The following is a 22262-nucleotide window of genomic DNA, read 5'->3' on the forward strand; positions in this document are numbered from 1 at the left end:
CAGCTGTAAGTTTGCACCCAAGGCAATGGAGGGTTAGGTGACTTGCCCTAGTTCACAAGGAGCATGAATGAGATTTGAACCCCAGCGTCCCTCACTCTCAGCTCACTGCTCTGGCCACTAGGCTGGTGCTCCTCCATTCCCATGTTTTATATAGGATCAGTGTAGTTATTAAAAGATAAGGACGTTTTAACCTATCACGTACACACAGCTGCTCCTCTACAAGACCTCACTTGATCTCTGGTCATCTCTCTTCCATGCCCTTATCACACCCTACTGTATCTCTCCTACACCTGATTTACGTCCTCCTCCCCTCCATAGGAATTCTATGAGCGTCGAAGCTAATACTGCCACGGCCAGCGACAAAAAAGCCTAATGCGGCTTCGTAAAAAAAAAAAAAAGGGGGGGTTAATTTCAGCAGTTCTAGGTATATTCTGTCTTCTTAGTGAAGCATTTCATCACATTTACTTTCCCCAAAATTCTATAAAGTCTGCCGAAAGTTAGATGCCTACATCGACGCACCTGGCCAATGTAGGCGCCAAACTTAATTAATAGGCTTAATTAGCACTGATTGGCACTTAATTACTCATAAATGATGTCAACTGAAGTTCATCGAATGTTAGGCGCACGTCTTGGGAGGCGCAATTCTGCTTTGTGAAGGACTAGCTGCATCTCATGCTGGAGGCTAGAGGCTAAATATTAATCTGTGCTGGCTTGGGGGAAATCTGTTGCTTATTCCTAGGCTAAGGAGCAAAAAAAAAATCTGTTTTACTACTTGGGCTCTAGCTAGGTACTTGTGACCTGGGTTGGCCACGTTTTGAAATAGGATGCTGGGCTGGATGGACCATCAGTCTGTCCCAGTAGGGCAATTATGAGTTACATTGTGCTCATATCGAGTATTATAAGAAGGTTTGAAATAAAGAGAGACGCATACTATTATTGGAATCCGCTTTTTATTCCACCCTTCATCCTACTGTGGATTTGGGACACCTCTTCTTTCTGGAACTCTTCTACCTTTTTTTCATCCTATGCTATCTATTAAGTGGTTTCAAAGTATATTGTGCTGACGCTATATGTAGCACTATGCCATAGTGCTACACATGCTTACTGATGTAATTATCTATAACGTATATTCTTATTATTATTGCTGTATATTGGTTTGGGCAAGTTTCTTCCAAAAAAAAGGCAGCAAATAAATCCTAATAAATAAATGTCCTTGAAATCATTTGGTTTTAAAAGTCTCACCACTGACCTGTTCAAGAGTAACGTCATCTTCCATTTTCCTATCAGCAAAGCACCTGCAAACTATCTTAGAAAACAATTAAACTTTTCCCACTGCTTTATCACAGTGATCAATGTGAGAGACCAGTGGCTGTATTCCTACCATCAGGACGCATCTTATTAATGCACAAGCTACTGTAATTTTGCATTGTACATGCTCCAATAGAAACCTAGGGATATGTAAGCCCTCTGCTAGAATGTGAAGTATAACAGAATGAAGATTACTGCCCAAAATAAACATGACAACTGAGAAACACCCTATTGAAACACAAAAGGCTCTGCACAAAGCAGGGATTTGCACAGAAGCTTGTTTTCATGCATGCAATACGACAAGCATTCAAGGCGAGTCAAAGGAATAGAGGAGCAGGATGCAGGAATAGTTCAAACTACTACATCCGGACTTAAAGGAGTCTCTCATTTCACCTGTAGTTCCAGAGCTGCCACTACAGACACCCGAGTATGCCAACAGAGGAGCAAAAGGCCCAGGACAAGAAGCTAGCTTTTCCCATTTCAACTTCCAGCACAGACGTAGGCAATGAAAAATCAGGAGGAAGACCACAAGTGGCAGCGGTAGGGCTTTATGAAGCAGGAAAAGGCAGTGACAAATCGTGTGTTCATTTGTTTTCAACTGCATATTTTTAAAACAACTTTCATGCAGAAGATGGGGATGCTTTTAGAGAAGATGATGAGCAATGTGCCAACCTCGACCTGTAGCAGCTCCATTTTCCCTGGGGTTTGTGCTTATTTCTCTTACAAGCCCTGACGGGGCTGCTTGATCTGCCCCAGAAGAAGCATTTAGATCCTCAAAGGGATTTGGACGACATTTAATTGCCCTTCCCTCGTGGCTTGTAAAGTACCTGTGTCTGTTTTATCAATGAAAAATTCCCTAACCTCTATTAGTCTGTTTTAATAAGATTGTAAGCTCTACTGAGCAGGGATTGTCTCTTACATGTTTAATGTACACAGCTGCTTTCATCTAGCGGTGCTATGGAAATGATAAATAGTAGTAGTTGTAGTAATAGCAGAGGTAAAAAAAAAAAAAGCACTTTTATTTAAACCTGGGACAAAAATAGGGTTTGAAGCATACAATGGCTTAGCGGGGGTGAGCAGCACCCAGGGCGGTGGAGCCCCTCTCCCCCACCCCTGCCACGCATGTAATTCCCTTCCCCATACCTTTTTATCTTCGGTGCGAACAGCCACAAATTTCCTGCTCACATTGGCTTTGGCGCTTTGACATCACCAAAACAATGGCCAACCAGGGACTTCCCTAGACTCGTCCCTAAGGAAGTCCCTGATTGGCTGAAGTGCCCCAGGCCCCTCCAAAGGGAGGAGCCTGAGGCGCCTCAGCCAATCAGGACCTTAGGCCTCTCCCCGTGCATCAGATGATGCGCCAGGGCAGGGCCTAAGGCCGCTATTGGGCAGTGGCAGCCTGGCGAGCAGGAGCAGGAAGACTTTACTCCTGCTCCTGAAGATCAGAGTAGGAGCAGGAGGGTCTGGGCACCTCTCCTGCTCCCAAAGATGGCGGCAATCCTTGACGGAAGGAGCAGGAGGGACCGGGCACCTCTCCTGCTCCTGAAGATGGCCATCGTTGTCGGAAGGAGTAGGAGGGACCGGGCACCCCTCCTGCTCCCAACTATTTTAAAGGTACCAGGGAGGATGGGCCGACCAGGGGTGGGCCAGGTGGGTGGGAGGACGAGGAGCAGGAGGGATTGAGCACCCCTCCAGTTCCCAACTTTTTGGTGCCGTGGGTGGGCCGTGCCAGTCAGGGGCGGGCCGAGGGCCATGCCGGTCGTGGAGGGGGGGGGGGGGGTAAGTGCCATCCTTCCCTTCAGTGTGAGCCCATGGGTTTAAAGCGGGGCTGCACTGCAGCATGCAGTCTCACTTTAAACCCGCGGGCACGAAGTGGAGGGAAGGCGGCAGAGCCAGGGGGAGCAGAGAGGACATGTCAGGCAGGCATTCGGGGCAGGCAAACCCAGGGGTGCAGGACCACGACAGCTAGGGCAGGCAGATAGAAACAGACAGATCAGAGCTGCAGGAGGCATTCGGGGCTGCAGGAGATCAGGGTTGACAGGGCAGAGAGCAGGGCTTCAATAGAACAGGAGAGTTGGAAGGACGTTTTCGACTGCTCCCCAGCAGTCGCTTCTTCCGTTGATCGGCCAGCCCTGTCAGATGTGAAATTTTGTGTAGTGAATCGGGTCACTGTCCAATTTGTATGCATTTCTCCTCATCTGCATGCACGGATTCGAAGCGGATCGCAGGAGAGGTAAGTGAATCAGTCCGGAGGGAAATTTGCTCGTTAAGGGGTCGCAAACCAATCAGTACACGATCGGTTTGCTTAGTGAATCTAGCCCTAGGAATTTCACATCAAAGACTAAAGCGCCTTATAAATGTGACAGCATGAATAATTGGAGGCTTAAATAAATATCAACATATTACACCGGTTCATAGTCATTCGTGCACGGGACTTCGGCGCACTGACCATTGCAGCACAGACAAATCGGCGCAAGACCCCGGCGCACCGCCCAAAAAGTTACTTTTGAAGAGCTCCTATGTGGGGTGTGAGTAGGGAAACCCCCCCCCCCCAGTTTACTTCATACTCTTCGCGCTGCCTTTGGGCGGGGGGTTGGAACCCTCCATTATAAAGTAAACTTAACTTTTTCTCGATTTTTTAGGAAAACGTTAAGTTTTCTCTATAATGTGGGGGGTTGCACCCCCTCCCCCAACAGCAGCACAAAGAGTATGAAGTAAAGTGGGGGTTCTCCCCCACATCCATCGGAGCTCTTTAAAAGTAACTTTTTAGGCGGCGCCTTGGGGTCTTGCGCTGAATTGCCTGCGCTGCAATGTCGGCGCACCAAAGTCTCGGCGCTTTTGTCTCGTCACCGTTACACCAGTTCTAAAGCAACTGCACTTGTTTACCAGTATGTTACATAATACAATACAAAATACGATGGGGCTCATTTTCAAAAAAGATAAGATGTCTAAAAGATTTTGATGTCTGAGTCTAGACTTGTTTTAAAAATAAATAAGGGTCAAAAAGGTGTCCAAACTGACCAAATGACCACTTGAGGGATTAAGGCATGACCCCCCCTCCCCCACGGACCCCTTTCCACCACCCCAAGATGTATAAAAGCTTCAGATGGCCACACAGACACAGCTCAGTAGATCAAAGGAGCACTCTAAGGGGTACTTGTAGTAAATGTCACATTAAAAAGTCCCAGGTACACATGTCCCTGTAACCTAGTGTTCTTCAATGCATGGCCTGGGGGTCCAGTGGCAGCCTTTGAAGACCTCTGCGGTGGCCCTCATTGCCAATCAAAACTTATCTCTTTGACAAATTTCTCTGACTCCACTTTAACCTTGATAAACTTAACATGCCAATGTAATTTCGAAAGTTATCTGTAACGTCGCTGTCTGTATACAGTCTCTTCCCCTGTAAACCGCTTAGAACTGTTTGTGGAATGGCGGTATATAAAAATAAAGTTATTATTATTTCAGGGTTATTTTTTTCCTGTTTCTCTGCCTCTTTACCCTGCAGAGAGACATGGGAAAATCCATATGTTTGAAGGACACGGCATTTTTCAAAAAAGGAGAATGCATTTGGAAATGTTCATAACCTTGAGGATACCCCCAAGTCAAGCTTGAAGGTGGGCTATTAGGGATGGAAGTCATTGACACACACTGGTCTGGAATGTTGGGGCTCTGAATGAGAAAATATTTGATGGCTCCCCTCCAGCTCATTAGAATTCAAAGTGGACCCAGCTTAAAAATTAATGGAGACCACTGCTATAACGAGCCCTCCAAAACCCACCCAAAATCTGCTGTGCTTACATAAAGATGACACTTGCAGGCATAAGGATTATTGTTGTGGTGTACAGGTGGGTACAGTAAGTTTCAGGTGGGTTTTGGAAGGCTCACCATACAAAATGATATGTTGTACATTGCAGTACTCCCTAGAGTGCCCCTCTGCTCTGCCCAGCTGTCTGTGACCAGTTTGCTAACAATGCTAGCTGCTTGAATGTCCCAATGCCTTGTTTTTGTGTGTTTTTCATTTGGACATTTTCATATTCGAAAATGACCAAAAAAGATAGACGCACTAAGAGCCGTGGAGGGGCATAATCGAAAGGAACGTCTAAGTCCGTTTTCATCTAAGTCGCAAGTCGTCCAAAGTAAAAAAAACAACATAGGACACATTTTCGAAAAATACGTCCAAAAAATATTTGTTTTCGGAAATCGTCTATATGTCCAGCCGCCTAATCGACCAAATCGCTAAATCGTCCATCTTTATACCACATTTTCATCCAACTTTTCGTCCAATTCAAAACACCTAGAAACAGACCTTTTGGACGTGGGAGAGGTCTCCAAAGTGATGAACAGGACAACCACACAGGGCACCTAAACGGTGGGCTACCTTACTGTGAACTTCACAAAAAGGGTGCCACGTAATCATCTAACTACAGCTCCCTTATATGTAATGGTGAGCCCCCCAAACCACCTCTAAAATCTCATAGACCCACCTTTCTACCACTCCAATAGCCCTTATGGCTGCAGGAGCCACTTTTATAGGGCAGTACAAAAGGGTTTGGTTTTTTTTTTAGGGGAGTGCACATGTTTCACCATCAATGCAGTCATTACAGTGGCTTATAGGCATGGGTCCTCCTCTCCATGAGTCCCTAACCCACCCCTAAGACCACTTAAGACGCCTCTGTGCAGCGCGACTAGGCTTTCCTATGCCAGGCTGCCAGGTGCTGATGTTCTGGAGACAGAATTTAAAAGTTGTGATTATGATTTTCTTTTGGGGGGGGGGTCAGTGATCACTGGGGTAGTGTGTGGGGGTCTGTACTATGTGTTTGCGGTGCTTATCTGGTCACTTTAGGTTGTTTTTTGTGACTTATACCATGTTTTAAATGGTCTAAGTCACAACGTCTAAGTTTCGTCTATGCTGAGTTGTAAAACGTTCAGTTATACATGCAGTATGACTAAGTCAAAGCCGGCCCATGTCCCGCCCAAGACACTCCTCCTGAAACGCCCTGTTTAGCTCTGGACATTCAGCAGCTCTGTGAAGGCCTAGGTTGTGTTTAAATACGTCTAAAACCCAGTTTTTATTATCGGCACTTAGACGTATTTTGACAATGTTTGTCCAAGTGCCAACTCAGGCTGTTTTTTCAACGTTTTTCACTTTCAGTTATGAGCCCCAAAATGTCTAGATAGGTCATTAAAAAAAAAAAAAGCTTGACGACTTGTGAAGCTTATATTGTGGTATGCCAAAATATTTTTTAAAAGCTGTTAAATTTTATACCTTCCAGAGAGCTTTACAGGTAAATAATGAAAAGCAGGTCGTAGACCGAGACTTGCGACAGATTTCCCATGCCACAATACTTGATAGGTCATTCTCAATTGTTGGACCACGATTGTGGAATGCCCTGCCCAGTACATTGTGATTCTGTACAACAATGCAGCAATTTAAAAAGCATCTGAAAACACACTTATTTATGAAAGCATTTATGATCAATTAATTGACACATGATGTAATGTATAGCAGTGAATCCCCAGTGAATGATTTGCCATGTATGTATTATGTATTTTTCGATCTTTGGCCCATTCATCTCTAAGTTCATCAATACCAGCCTTACTACATCCACCTTACCAAAAATTTGGAAACACCTGATAATTAATAGCACCAAAGAGAGTCAACAGGAGTGCTCAAATTATAGACCAATTGCTAATCTGCCATTTTTAGCAAAACTAACAGAAAAGATTCTCTTCAATCAGATCTCAGAATTTGCCGAACCCCCCCACCAAATCTTACATCTAAACCTGATTTTGTCAAAACCATTCCACCGAACATTCTTTAATAGGACTAACCACTTCGATACAATACTTTTTTGATCACCATAAGTCTGTAATCCTAATATTATTGGACCTTGCAGCAGCATTTGACACAGTCGATCATCAATTACTGTTAAAAAGATTAGCCTCAGTCGGAATCACCAGTCAAGTGCTTGACTGGTTTAAATCCTACTTTGCGGACCGATCCTCTACTGTGTTCTTTAATAATTCTAGTTCAAAGACATACTCAAATACTTTGGGGATTCCTCAAGGATCAATTCTATCACCACTATTGTTTAATATCTATCTTGCCCCCTTACTGGCATTGGGCCAATCCATAGGTCTCACAGCTTTTGCATACGCAGGTGACATTCAGATTATTCAACCTAATGACACTGAAATAGACAAAATAAATAAGAAATTAAATAAATGACTGGCTTAGAGAAAACATGCTTTCCCTAAGCATCACTAAAACAAACTTGGCTCCTCTTCCCTTGGAAAGAGGGTCTACAGTTAACCTCCCCTATTTTAATTGACAATACACCCATCAACCAGGTTAATTCAGTAAAAATCTTATGCATAATCATTGATTCTAAACTCACCTTCCATACACAAATAGGAGCTGTGGTTAGAAGTTGCTTCTACAAATTGAGAATGATTAGATCTTTATCAAGCATTTTGGAACCATCAGCATTAAATATACTGATTCATTCACTTGTGATTGCAAAACTTGATTATTTCAACTCCCTATACAAGGGTATCCTATAGAAGGAGATTAGACATCTTCATTCAAAATACCGCTATTAAGGTTATCACAGGATTTTAGAAATATGACCACATTACTCCATTGTTGAAGAATGTGCATTGGCTCTCCATTCCCCACAGAATAACTTATAAACTCACCATGATAACCTTCAAAACACATAAAACCAATGAACCGGCATTCATCGACAAATTAATTATTCCACACGACCCACCCAGAACACTAAGATCCACAAATCATTATCTTTATTTTGTACTCCCATTAAAAATTATCAGTACTCGTCGGACAACATCCTTCTCCGTGACCGTTCCCACTATTTAGAATTCTTTGCCTCTGCATATTAGATCAGAAACTAACTTGGAGAAGTTCAAAGGTGCTTTAAAATGCTGGACATTTATTTTTTTTCTCTTATCTTCTGCTTTCTTCTACTAAAGAAATAGAACAGCACAATATATGTCTCTCCATTCTTTTTGTTCTCTCTATTTATGTTATCTTTTCTCAATTTTATTGTAGTTTGTCCTACTTCCCCCGAATAATCAGTCTAGTCTGATCTTGGTCTTTGTAGTCAGTTAGTATATGTCTTTATTTTAAATTTTTGTACTCCTCTATTTTATTATTGTAATTTCCCCTAGAATTATGATAGGCATGTAATCAAATTTTAAATAAACTATGAAATTATGTATATGATTGTAATCCACCTACGTTGTAGGCGGGATATAAATGAATTAAATAAATAAATAAATAACAGACAATTTTTAAAAATTCCAAACCACTCTTGTTTATGAACTTATGCTGGCTTTTACAAAGCCACTGTAGAGGTTTCCCCCACAGGCCAGCAAGGTAAATGCTAGAGCATCAGTACATTTACCTCCATGGTAGAAACCACAACTTTGTAAAAGGAACCCATAGAGAAATTAGAAAACACCGGATCACAAGAGAAGGGACTCACTTATCTGAAATGTTTGTTCCACAATAAGAGCAGGTCAGTGGAGTCAAATATTAGTTTTATGACCTGCATAAGATACATCACTGAAGGAATTATCCTCCAAGCATGAACAACTGAGGTTCTGAATGCCAATGGACTAGCTAAGAGATATCTTATAAAATAGACATACCGCATAAAGGTTTTAGCTAATTCTCTTTGATATTCCATTTCCTTATGAAACAAAAGGTCTATCATAGAGCAGGCTTAAGCAAAGCTTCAACATGACCCTCCACAGAACGGGACCCTGTAAATGTGGCATGACTGAATCCTAGCACTGAAAACCAGGAAATCCTTCAAGTATGGCTGCTCTGAAGCACAAGGAACTTCCATTACGCACAAAGTACCAAGATATTTGTTTCAGCCTTGATGTTTTTCAATTTGGACCCATGCTATGAATATTTTTAGTCCTTCAAAGTATTCAAGTTGTTAGAGTGAGACAAATCTATATTTGCATTAAGGGGTGTAAGCAGCCTATTGCAGCTTGGAAAAGATTTTACCTACCAGCAGAACTCGGGATTCTTAGTTGAATCTTGCTCATACACTTTGGAGCCAACTTTGAACTTCACCTACCTAGATCAGAAAATCATGCATGAACCACTTGTGTTAACATCCTCAAATGGATGTCACAACCAGAAATATGAGTATCATAAACGTTATCAAGCTGCTGGCCTACTTCAAAAACATTTCTGGGCAAAAATCAACAGAAGCAATTTTATTTAGAAACGTTGACTTCTCTGAGTGATAACCTCTAAGAGAACAAAAAAGAAGAGACAAAGTCTCGAACTACTATAAAGAGAACAACAAAACGAGGCACTGGAGATGTCGCAACCAACAAATGGATACAAGTTTTGGAATTAAGCCACTGAAATATGTAAAAACAAAAGAAGTCCCAACTAGGACCCAGTTTCGACGACTGTGTCGCCTTCCTAAGGAGACAATATCAATCGTGTTGGCGTCTCATTCATGAAGCAGAGACGCTGACACGATTGATATTGTCCCTTGAGGAAGGCGACACAGTCGTCGAAACTGGATCCTAGTTGGGACTTTGTTTGTTTTTACATATTTCAGTGGCTTAATTCCAATATAAGGCTTGTATCCATTTGTTGGCTGCGACATCTCCAGTGCCTCTTTTTACTGTTCTCTCGATAATCTCTACGTCCATGAGCATGGCTCAGCTTGGTTCAACGATGGACCTCTGTAATTAAACTGAAGTTGTTGACCCAGTAACAACAGAACAACATTTATTAAAAAAAAAAAACATGTATTAATACCTAAGAACACTGTGAGGGAGTAAATGGCACAGTAGCAGGACTCACTGATGTGGCAGTTAAGCTATCTTTCACAGTGTCTCTCAAACTGTGCACCATGGCACAATGGTGTTCCCCGAAGAGATTCCGAGTGTGCGACAAGAGATTCCAGAATTTTACTTTATTTAAAAAAAAAATCCTTTCATAAGTATACTCTAGAATAGATGACATGTACATTGCATACGCAAGAGTCTGTCAATATTATGAGTGTGTGTGTACGTAAGGATACAACTGCCCAGACAAGAGTGGCTAGAGCTTTATAGCCTCAGCACCCTGAGGCTGTGGGTTCAAACCCCATGCTATACCATGTTAAATAGACTGTGAGCCTGCCAGGACAGATAGGGAAGATACTTGAAGAACTTGTATGTAAACCGCTTTGATTGTGGTTGTAAAACTACAAAAAGGCGGTAAACAAGTCCCAATCCCTTTCCCATTATTTGACATGATTGGTCCTTGAAAACTAAATGGCAAGTAATTTTATTTTTAATTTTTATGCAGTAGTTATCCTGACTTGATCAATAAAGCAATCAAGACTTTGTTACCATTTGGATCTTCTTATCTTTGCGAACTTGGGATTTCCAGTTCTGACAGAAATTAAATTAAAATAACAGGACGACTGCAGATGGTGGATGATGAAATTAATGTTTGCTTGTATTGCATTGAGCCACATTTTGAGTTAATTTGCACTCAGAAACAAGATCATTCATCGCGTCGATTAGCAATTGCATTCTATCTACTTTAGTTTCATTTTTACAATTACCCATATATAGCTTAAAGAATTTTTAAATAAATATCAAATGTAATTTTTTTGTTGGTTTTGCATTTTATAATTTCAGTTCTAATGTGTCACAAAAAAACATTTGCTCCGTTTAGTGTGCCGGAGCTATAAAAGTTTGAGACACACTGATTCCAGCAGGTGGCGCTAACTTGACGAATCAGAGGCTGAAGAAGAGCCAGCATAAGCAAAGGAATGTTGAGCTGTCTGGCCAGAGGGGCGGAGCTCAACAGGAAGCAAGAAGTAAAAGCTCAATGGGAGGACAGAACCAGTGTTGCCAGGTCTACGGTTTTCTTGCCAAATTGGGCTGCTTTTGAAAGTTGGTTGTGGGAAATTTTGAGCAGTTGCATGTTACGCTATTTTGGACTGGCTTCTGATTTTAAGTCTAAAATATCATTAAGTCCTCTGTAAGGAGAAAACAGCTATTTTAGAAGGGGTCCTTTATTCGCCATAACCTGTAGGGTGGAAGCAGATGAGAGATCTGTGATACTTTCTGTGCACATCGAGAGCTCTGTCAGAGATCTGAACCTTTTAGGGATCCGAAATGATTGCAGGAACCTCATGGGTACCTCATTACAGACTCATTTACTCTTGGGAATATGAAGAAATACATTGGGCTGTTTGGGGCTGCTTTTTCAAGGTAAATGAGTGGGGTTTTAGAAAAGTATCTGGTAACCCTGGACAGAATGGAGAGACCTTAAAGAAAGAGGTTTTCAGGCGAGAGACTCTGAGAAGATGGAAGCTTCCTGGGAGAATGGATTTTCCCTGTTTGTGTGTAAGTTATGAGAAGAATCCTGTTTAGGAGGTCTGGAAGGAGTCAGACCTGTGTTTGTGAACCCTGTAAGTAGATGTACGTATTGAAAGTTGAGGACAGTGGAAAGTTTGCATCTGAATTTAAGAGACATTATTCTTTATTTACTGTGCCGGAGAAGTACCAAACTTCAGCACTGGCTAATAAAGGGCTTTTGTTTCACCTTGTATCCTTGTCTGACTGTGTTTTATGAAGGCCTTTCTCCCCACACATTACCACCAGCATAATAAAGCAAAAACATATGCTAAACCTGATAAATATGTTCTGAAGGGATAAACATGTAAAAACCAGAAATCCGGAGAGACACTACTCAGACAACAGGCAAAATCAAAAGATGAGAAGCCATTGATTTTGGCGTTATGGGTATCCTTAACTAAAACCTCAAAGAACCTTTTCCTGAAAAGCTTTGCACAAATTCTTCCATCACATGTGCTGCAGTTCATGTGACCCATCTGTGCACCTCAGTTCAGGCTGCTTGTAATTAGAGAATGGATTTGTCTCACTTTACCCCTTGCAGACAGTAGATTTCAAATGTACGTATCACAGCATGATATAATTAGCAGAGTTCAGAACTAAGCTAACAGGAAGGAGAACAAGTTAGAACCCAGACTACAAAAGGCTTGCAGATTCACAAGGAGAATGTGTGCTCACCACTTCTGAATTCAACTACACTCTTTTACTGATGGTCTACAACCATTTAAATAAATCGGCAGTAGTTTAGAGACATGCACCATAGCTCTTTCCTGAGAGTGTGGCACAGTAATTAAAGCTAAAGCCTCAGTACCTTGAGATTTTGGGTTCAAACTCACACTGCTCCTTGTGACCCTGGGCAAGTCACTTAATCCCCCCCCATTGACCCAGGTACATTAGATAAATTGTGAGCCCATCAGGACAGACAGAAAAAAATGCTTGAGTGCCTGAATAAATTCATTAAACTGTTCTAAGCTCCCCTGGGAGAATAGTATAGAAAATTGAATAAATAGTGTGAAAAGTTTCAGCCTCTGATAACCAGAGCTGGTATTGTGACATCATAATGCCTCATTCCACCAATGCCTAAGAGCCAACCTCATCAGTGATGTCACAATGGCTTGATTGTCCTTTACTTGGTTCACTTTTACTACATTTTGATTTCTAGAGGGGCACAGTGGTTAAAGCTACAGCCTCAGCACCCTGAGGTTGTGGGTTCAAACCCACGCTGCTCCTTGTGACCCTGGGCAAGTCACTTCATTCCCCCATTATCCCAGCTACATTGGATCGATTGTAAGCCCCCCGGACAGACAGGGATAAATGCTGGAGTACCTGAGTAAATTCATGTAAACCATTCTGATTTCCTCTGGGAGAACGATATAGAAAATTAAATAAATAAATTATGACGTCCCATCTGGGAGAGAGAAAGGTATAAAACATACTGCTGTCAGGATAAAATGACCCAAAGAAAGCTCATTGGGACACTATCATCTTTCTCACAGATAATCCTAAAGAAACTCCTTTCATTTTTGTACCTATCTATTCATTTGTATTAAATGTTTTAATTGGCAATGGTCCAGAGAAACAAAACAACCAGGAGCACAGGAAATGCATAGGTCAATGTTTGGCATCAGCAATTACTGGAAGGAGGGTGGGGCGGATTTCTAATTCTTTTTCCATTTCAGCACATGTAAAGGAAAAAAGTTTAAAAATATTAGGGCCCCTTTTATAAAGCTTTGGTAGCGATGCTGCCGCAGTAAATGCACCAAAGCCCATAGGAATTGAATGGGCTTCGATACATTCACCGTGCCTTTGTAAAAGAGGCCCTAATATTAATAAACCTGTTTCGGTTGCATGTGCTGAAATAGAAAAGGAATTAGAAATCTGCAACCACCTCCGTCCAATAATTAGTGCGTGCGTCCGGTAGCACTAAAGATATAAGTAGTAGCAGTAATAAAGTGTGTCACAAGCCGGGATCTTTTTCCCTTCTCCCTGCTGCTCTAAGCAAATGTGCAATCAAGGTGAAAGAGATTGCTCGTACGAGGAACTAAACTGCACTTCATGACAGGTGCAACGCCAACACCAACAAGCATGGAGAAACAGTGGCGTAGCAAGGGCGAGAGGCGCCCAGGCCGGAGGCTCCCCCTCCTCCGCATATGTCTCTGCCCTCCACCACTCCTTCCCCGATCCCCTTTGTCACATGCCCCCCTCCCTTGCCTTCCACTGTATCAAGTTTCAAGTTTATTAAAATATTTTTTGACAGCTTATAAAGGTTTCTAAGCGGTTAACAATATAAAATGACATAAAAACAAATTATAAAATTGCTTAAAAACCAGTATAAGCCAGTATAAGAACAAGGGATACTAACTAGCATCCAATCATAACAAACGATTTTATTAGACATACAGACTACTCACAATGGGATAGTAGGGAAAGAACTACAATTGTTATAGGAAAGGTGAAACAAAATAAGAATAACACGATAGGTTGGGTAAAAAGTAACAATAATTTACATATTAATTTTTAAATTCAGCCCTTAAAAGGACAATTGTTGCCCAAAAGCATCTTGGAATAGAAATGTTTTTAATTTTGCTTTAAATTGCTTTAGATCGGATTCGTAACGCAAATGGAAGGGGCAGTAACAGCAAAGTTGTTGGAACGCATTGTATTAATTGATTTTAAAGAAGGTATAACTAAAAGATTCTGGGAAGTTGAACGAAGAGATTATGATGTGCTATATGGAATTAGAAGTCTGTTAATGAAATCTGGTTGATTATTCTTTATTGTTTACTGCCGTTAGTAACAACTTCAAAATGCTCCTCACAACCCCGGCAGCTCTCCCTCTGATGCCACTTCCTATATGCGGCACCTGGAAGTGACATCAGTGGGAGAGCTGACGCGGTCAAGAGGAGCATGCTGAAGTTGTTGCTCGTGGCAGTGAACTAGAGGGACGGGGGAAGGGGCGCGCGCGTGTGGCGAGGGGAGAAATGGGAAGAGGCAGAAGGGGCGGAGAAAAGGAGGTGCGCCAGCGCCCAGAGCGGACCACCCCCTCCCCCCCCTTACTACGTCACTGCGGAGAAAGCAACCTTAAACACAAGCATAGAAAGAGTACTCTACAATGCACAGTAAACAATACCACAAGCATGAGCAAAGTATCCTTCAATACACGACAGGTACAATTACAATAATGCAAATACAGTCAAAGAAACCTTCGACACAAGTAGAGGGAAAGTAATCCACACTGTGTGGCAGTTACAACCTCTACTAACACAGACATGGGGAAAGTCACCTTCAGCACTGCACAACTGGCACAAGCTCAACAAACGTCTTGGGCAGATTCAGTAGGCCATGATGGTCTTTCCTTGGTATCATTTACTATGTTACTACATTTGGAGGAGATGGAGGGGAAGATGGTGAGAAAAAGAGAATTAAAGGGAAAGAAACAAGGTGAGAGTGGGGCAGTAAAGAAGAGGTGGGAGAGAGACTGGCTCAATTCTCCATCCAGGAGCACTCAAATTCCCTTCCAGCACTAAACTCTCCCTTTCACAAAGAAACAGAGAAAAATGAAGGCAAATAAAGACCTATTTAGTTTACCTAACTATGCCATCAGTTATACCCTCCTTTCCCTTAGAGATCCAACATACTTGTCCCAAGCTTTCTTGAATTCATAGAAACGTGAAAATGGCCCATCCAGTCGGCCCATCCGCAGTAACCATTATCTCTAAGAGATCCCACATGCCTATCCCAGGCTTTCTTGAAATCAGACACAGTCTCTTATCTCCACCACCTCTACCGAGAAACTGTTCCACTTTTTCTATAAAAATGTATTTCCTTAGATTACTCCAAGCCTATCGCCTCTTAACTTCATCCTATACCCTCTCATTCCAGATACTCAAGAGGGTTCAGAAAAAGAGTGACGAGATCAATAAAAGGTATGGAAAACCTTTCCTATACTGAAAGATTGGAGAAACTGGGGCTCTTTTCCCTGGAAAAGCGGAGGCTTAGAGGGGACATGATAGAGACTTACAAGATCATGAAGGGCATAGAGAAAGTGGAGAGGGACAGATTCTTCAAACCTTCGAAGACTACAAGAACGAGAGGGCATTCAGATAAATTAAAAGGGGACAGATTCAGAACAAATGCTAAGAAGTTCTTCTTCACCAAGAGGGTGGTGGACACCTGGAAGGCGCTTCTAGAGGGTGTGGTGGGACACAGTACGGTATTGGGTTTCAAGAAAGGATTAGATGTTTTCCTGAAGGACATGGGGATTGAAGGGTATAGATAGAGGATTAATATGCAGGTCCTGGACCTGATGGGCCGCCGCGTAAGCGGGCTGCCGGGCATGATGGACCTCTGGTCTGACCCAGCAAAGGCACTGCTTATGTTCTTATGACTTGACTCATGTGCATTTACACCACATAGTTATTTAAACATCTCTATCATGTCTCCCCTCTCCCGCCTTTCCTCCAAAGTATACAGATTGAGTTCTTTGTCTGTCCACATACGCCTCATAACGAAGACCACACACCATTTTAGTAGGCTTCCTCTGGACCAACTCCATCCTTTTTATATCTTTTTGAAGGTGCAGCCTCCAGAATTGTACACAATATTCTAAATGAGGTCTCGCCAGAGTCTTACAGAGGGGCATCAATCCCTTATTTTTCCTACTGGCCATACTCCTATGCACCCTAGCATCCATCTTGCTTTCGCCCTCACCTTTTCAACCTGTTTGGCCACCTTAAGATCATCACATACAATCACACCCAAGTCCCGTTCTTTTGTCGTGCACATAAGTTCTTCACCCCCTAAACTGTACCGTTCCCTCGGGGTTTTGCATCCCAAATGCATGTTTATTAGCATTAAATTTTAGCTGCCAAATTTTAGACTATTCTTCAAGCTTCGCTAGGTCTTTCTTCATGTTATTTGCACCATCCTGGGTGTCTACTCTATTGCACATTTTGGTATCATCCACAAAGAGGCAAATCTTTCCCAACAGCCCTGCAGCAATATCTACACTTTTTGTCTCCACCATCTCTTATGGGAGACCATTCCATGCATTCATCACCCTTTCCATGAAAAAGTATTTTTGAGGTTACTTCTGAATTTATCGCCTTTCACCTTCATCCTATGCCCTCTAATTTCAGAGTTTCCTCTACATTGAAAAAGACTCATCTCATGCATATTTGTGCCATGCGGATATTTAAATGCCTCTATCATATCTCCCCTCGCCCACTTTTCCTCCAAAGTACACATATTAAGATCTTTTAAGTCTGTCTCCATATGCTTTATGATAAAGACCACCAATCATTTTAGTAGCCTTCCTCTAGAACAACTCCATTCTGTTTATATCTTTTTGAAGGTGCAGTCTCCAGAACTGTACACAGTATTTTAAATAATCTTTTACAGGGACATCAATACCTCCTTTTCACTACTACTAGCTATCATTTCTATAGCACTGCCAGATGTACACAGAACTGTACATTAAACATGTAAGATACAGTCTTTTTCCTACATGCCATTCCTTTCTCTTTGCACTCAAGCATTCTTCTAGATTTCATCATTGCCTTTTCAGCCTATTTGGCCACCTTAAGATCATCAAATACTATCAAATCCTGCTCCTCTTTCATGCACAAAATTTCTTCACCCCCCCCTAAACTAGAGAGTACCGTTCCCTCAGGGTTTTGCAGCCAAAATGCATGACCTTGCATTTCTTAGCATTATATCTTAATGGCCAAATTCCAGGCCATTCCTCATGTCATCCACACTGAGACACATGGAAAGAGGGAAGGGGACAGAAAGTTTATATGCTGGGTATGTGTTTGTACCAGGGTTAGGTGGGTGGTGGTCAGATGTTTGCAACAGAGATGAAGTATTCAGGTTAAAGGGGGGGGGGATTGACTTAGCAGGGGCATGGAGGTGAACAATCTTCTCTGGCTAACTTCACTGGGTGTCAGCTAGTATTTATATAATGTTATCATTTGCCATGTGTACTTTTGCAAAGCTGCATAGTACAACTTTATTTTACAGAAATTGTAGAGCACGCAGATTCTGCAGCCATGATAGCAGAAAACAGTTAAAAGGAAACCTAAAGATCCTATAGAAAAGTCACCAAAGGATGGAAAACAGAGTTACCCAATAAGCCAGAAAAACCATTATAGAAAGTAACTATGTAACCCCCTCCTTTACTGACGCGAAGCGTGGGTTTTAGCACCAGCAGCGGCGATAACTGCTCCAACGCTCATAAGAATTCTACGAGCGTCAGAGAAGTTACTGCCGCTGCCTGCGCTAAATGTTGGTTGAACTCTTGTCACTGTTGCCCAGAGGTCAAGTTGCAAACTTTTACAATATTTTATAAGATGTTCAATTATAACCATCCATGAGAACTCAGACAAAGTACTCTTTTTTTTTTTTCCCCAAAAAATATTTCTTGCTTTAAGTTTGGGGCTAATGCTGTTTTATTTTTTTTGCATTAGTTCAGCTTATTCAGGGATTACAAGAGGCCCATTATTTCTGGTCCACCAGTGACTTATCTATCAGTGATTTGACTGACCTGGCACCATTCTCTGAATTCCAAACCAAATGCTTAGCCTACTTCCTTATCCCGATTGTCTGCATATTATGAGTTGGGCATGCATGATAATAGCAAGTTTTACAGCTCACTTCTTTTGCATTCCATATTTTGATAAAACCCTTTGCATTGTTCACCAGTAGTACTTTTTTTTTTTCATGATCAATGTGTGCTATTGTACCGAAGCACTAGCTAAACACAAGCTGTTTCCATGATTTTTTTTTCTTTAGCTGGCAAAACAATTATTGGTTAGTATTCACATTCTCCTGACTAAAGTGGAAGAGAAATTATAAGCAAGTCAGATATTGGCAATCAGAAAATTTCTTATCTTCTGTACACAGTAACCTCAGAGAACTGGATATATGTATTTGAGAAATCAGCATAGTACTGTAGACATAGAATATATCTCACTGTAATATTTGTCAAAGTACTAAATAGTGCGCTTGTGGAAAAAATAAAGCCTTTGATCTTCTGGATAAGCAAAAACTGGCCTCAGTGCATCCTTAAATGGGTCTTTTTCACATGCAAAGGCCATATTTTGCCATGGTTGGAAAATGGCCGATTTTTCATTTTCTGATTTAATAGGCATGCACTAATGTTGTCATTAGCACACCGTCAAGTCACAACAATTAGCATGTGAGCCCTTCCCACCACCCGTTTTGAAGGCAGTAATCAGCGCACGGTAATGTAACTGCGCTGATTAGCACAGACATGCCCACTCTCTGTCACGCCAGTAGCACACACACATGGAAAAAGTGCTGCGATATGCCATTTTTAGCTGCATGCGTACTTACTGCAGCTTCTTAAAAGGGTCCCTTCCTTTAGGGTAGGGATCTCAAAGTCCCTCCTTGAGGGCCGCAATCCAGTTGGGTTTTCAGGATTTCCCCAATGAATATGCATTGAAAGCAGTGCATGCACATAGATCTCATGCATATTCATTGCGGAAATCCTGAAAACCCGACTGGATTGCGGCCCTCAAGGAGGGACTTTGAGACCCCTGCTTTAGGGCATGATGGTTTTAAAAAATTGATAATATTTATTTCATTATAATCTGTATCATTGAACACATATACATATACACTCACATAGGAATAATTCTGAAACACAGGTGCCAGCATTTACATGTTTAGGAGTATCCAACCTTGACCCTCGGGAGCCGCATTCCAGTCGGGTTTTCAGGATTGCCCCAATCAATATGCATGAAATCTCTTTGCTTGCACTGTTTCCATTGTAGGAGAAGAGATCTCCTGCATATTCATAGTGGAACACTCCTGACAGGGCTGAGGTTGACCACCCCTGATTTAGAATAATGGCCAAGTTCTGCCTAAGTGCTGTTCTGTAAATACCTGCATAACTTACCCCCCTCCTTTTATCAAGCCACACTGCTAAGCAGCATGAGCTAAATGCTGAGCCGCCCATTCTAATCCTATGGGTGGCTCGGCATTTAGCTCACACTGCTCAGCAACGCAGCTTGCTTGATGAAAGGGGGGGGGGGTTAGACACTTTGGCCCAGATTCTATAAACGGCGCCTAAGGTTAGGCGCCTAGATTGGCACACTTAGCTGATCTAGGTGCCTAATTTAATTATTTTAAAACCTTAACTGCAATTTAAGCCAATTAGAGGTGAAAATTGCTCATTATTGGCACTGATTAATTGGGTAGTAGGCACCTACCACTTTCTATGGACTTCTATATATGGTTTCTAATGTCAGGCACTATTTCTGCACAGCGCTTTCGGCACTGAAACGTGTTCCAACGGATGCAATACTTACACGCCCATTTATACAATAGTGCTTTAGTGCAGGGGTGTCCAACCTTTTGGCTTCCCTGGGCCGCATTGGCCGAAAAAAATTTTTCTGGGGCCGCGCAAACGCTGCAGCAAGACAGAGGAGGGAGCCGGCAAGACGGTAAACACCCGGGGGCTGCAGAGGAAAACACTGCATCACCCTCAACCGGGGCTGCACAAAATACTTCACGGGGCCGCATGTGGCCCTCGGGCCTTAGGTTGGACACCCCTGCTTTAGTGTTTCTGTGTTTATCTGTAAAGGAGAGGATGTGACAGATATGTGAGCAGATCAGGGGTGTGTTACAGAATAGTGTCGATACACACCCAACTTGCATGCTGGGTTTTACACCTGATTTCAAATTGTCCTTTGTAGACTACTGTTCAGTGTCTATTTTTTTTCAGTACCAAATTTTTTAAAATCTTTCTTACCTCTTGGTGGCTTCAAAAAATGCACACTGGCTGCCAATACCCCATTGTATCTCCTATAAAATTGTACTATTATCTTTCAAGATCTGTCAGTCAAACCTTCCTACTTTCCTAGATAGACTATTGATACCACATACTCTTTCCAGATCCCTGTGTTCGACTGATCAAAATCTACTTTCTGTACCTTCCCTAAAGATTATCGGCATGAGATGGGCCAAGATCTTTTCGGTTGTCGCACCACAGTTGTGGAACTTGAAACTAGGCACCTGCATTCCTTTATAGCATGCACTCCTATCAGGTGCCTGGTTATGGACTTCCACTCATAAGGACTAATTTTATAATGTCATTTTTGCACATATGTTGCCACATCTACATGTAAATATTTGTTTAGAAAATTCTAACTGGTATAGAAATATGTGCATTGATATAATGGTGCATATAATGCACAGGAGCAGAATATGGGCGGAGTACAGGTGGATTCACAAGTACGCATGCAGATTATAAAGGGGTCCTCTTACAAAGCTGCAGTAGTGCCATTACATGAGTCTTTCTCACAGCTGGGAAATAGTAATGGCTACATAATAATGTTAATATCAAAAGAACTAAATTATATCAACACAATATATATAGCCATTGACCTCTAAGGGAAGAATACAATCATTCAAAACTGTGGCGAAAAAGAGATCTCAGAAAATTACTCCCATAACATGAAGCCCATTAAATCATGCAAATTGGGGCTTATAATACAGTCAATGGTCTCAAAAAACTCCACCATCCACAAAGCTATCACACCACAAAGATTGCAAAACAATGTTCTTCCACAAAGAAGTACAGCAGGACAAATACCATTAAAAAAAACCCTCTCTGTTGCAAGGAGACAGTCCAAAATTTCACCCACAGATATCTCAAGAGTCCTGGCATCTATACTCCTCACAAATATAAACATTAGAGCAAAAACAAGAAAAAGACGAAAGAAAATGTCCCATAAGGCTCACCAGTGGGAGTATATTATAGGGGTAGTTTTCTGAGGCCTCTTTTTCTCCATGGCTTTGAATGATTGTATTCTTACCTTAGCGGTCATTGACTATATATATTCTATCACATAATGTTGCCATTAGCAAACAGCTATTGCCAAAAATTAGCACATGAGCACTTATCAACGCCTATTTTGTAGATGGTAAGGACTCCTGTGCTAATCAGTTACCACATGGCAATGTAGGTGCACTGATTAGTGCAAAAAAGCCCCTTCTCCTCCCCTCCTGCAAAATAAAATTTTAAAATATTTTTTAGGATGTGGTCTGCAAACGCACATTCAGAACTTACCGCGGGTGCCTCAGCGTGTCCTACGGTAAGTTGTGGTAAGCACAACACACACTAGTGCTTCCCACAGCTTAGTAAAGGAGCCCAAAATATTATAATTTGCACATATATTTAAATTATTTACCTCCTTTACAAAACTGTAGCGCTATTTTTAGTGCAGGACACAGCAGTGACAGCTCTGACGCTCATAGAATTCCTATGAGCGTTACAGCTGCTACTGCCACGGCCGGCGCGAAAAACTGCACAATGGTTTTGTAAAAGGTGGGAGTTAGGCATTGACATCAACATCTACTGGACACCTACCTGCTCGCTTAAACTAGTTGCCTCTTACAAAATGACCCTGTAATTTGCCCTATGTATCCAGACAAGCACCACACAATTGTATTAACATTTGAACCCAAATAATACAATCAGAGGCTGTGGTTTGAAGCATGATAAGAAAAAGGTATCT

The 22262-nt window shown here is 41.9% G+C and overlaps 1 protein-coding gene across 7 annotated transcripts in view; it reads right to left on the reverse strand.

The window, feature by feature from the left end:
* ERC2 (ELKS/RAB6-interacting/CAST family member 2) overlaps positions 1 to 22262 on the reverse strand; it is a 779911-nt gene that overhangs the window by 201971 nt on the left and 555678 nt on the right. The gene's annotated exons all lie outside the window — the stretch shown is intronic.

This window comes from Geotrypetes seraphini, chromosome 17 (assembly GCF_902459505.1).
Source record: "Geotrypetes seraphini chromosome 17, aGeoSer1.1, whole genome shotgun sequence".
NCBI lineage: Eukaryota > Metazoa > Chordata > Amphibia > Gymnophiona > Dermophiidae > Geotrypetes > Geotrypetes seraphini.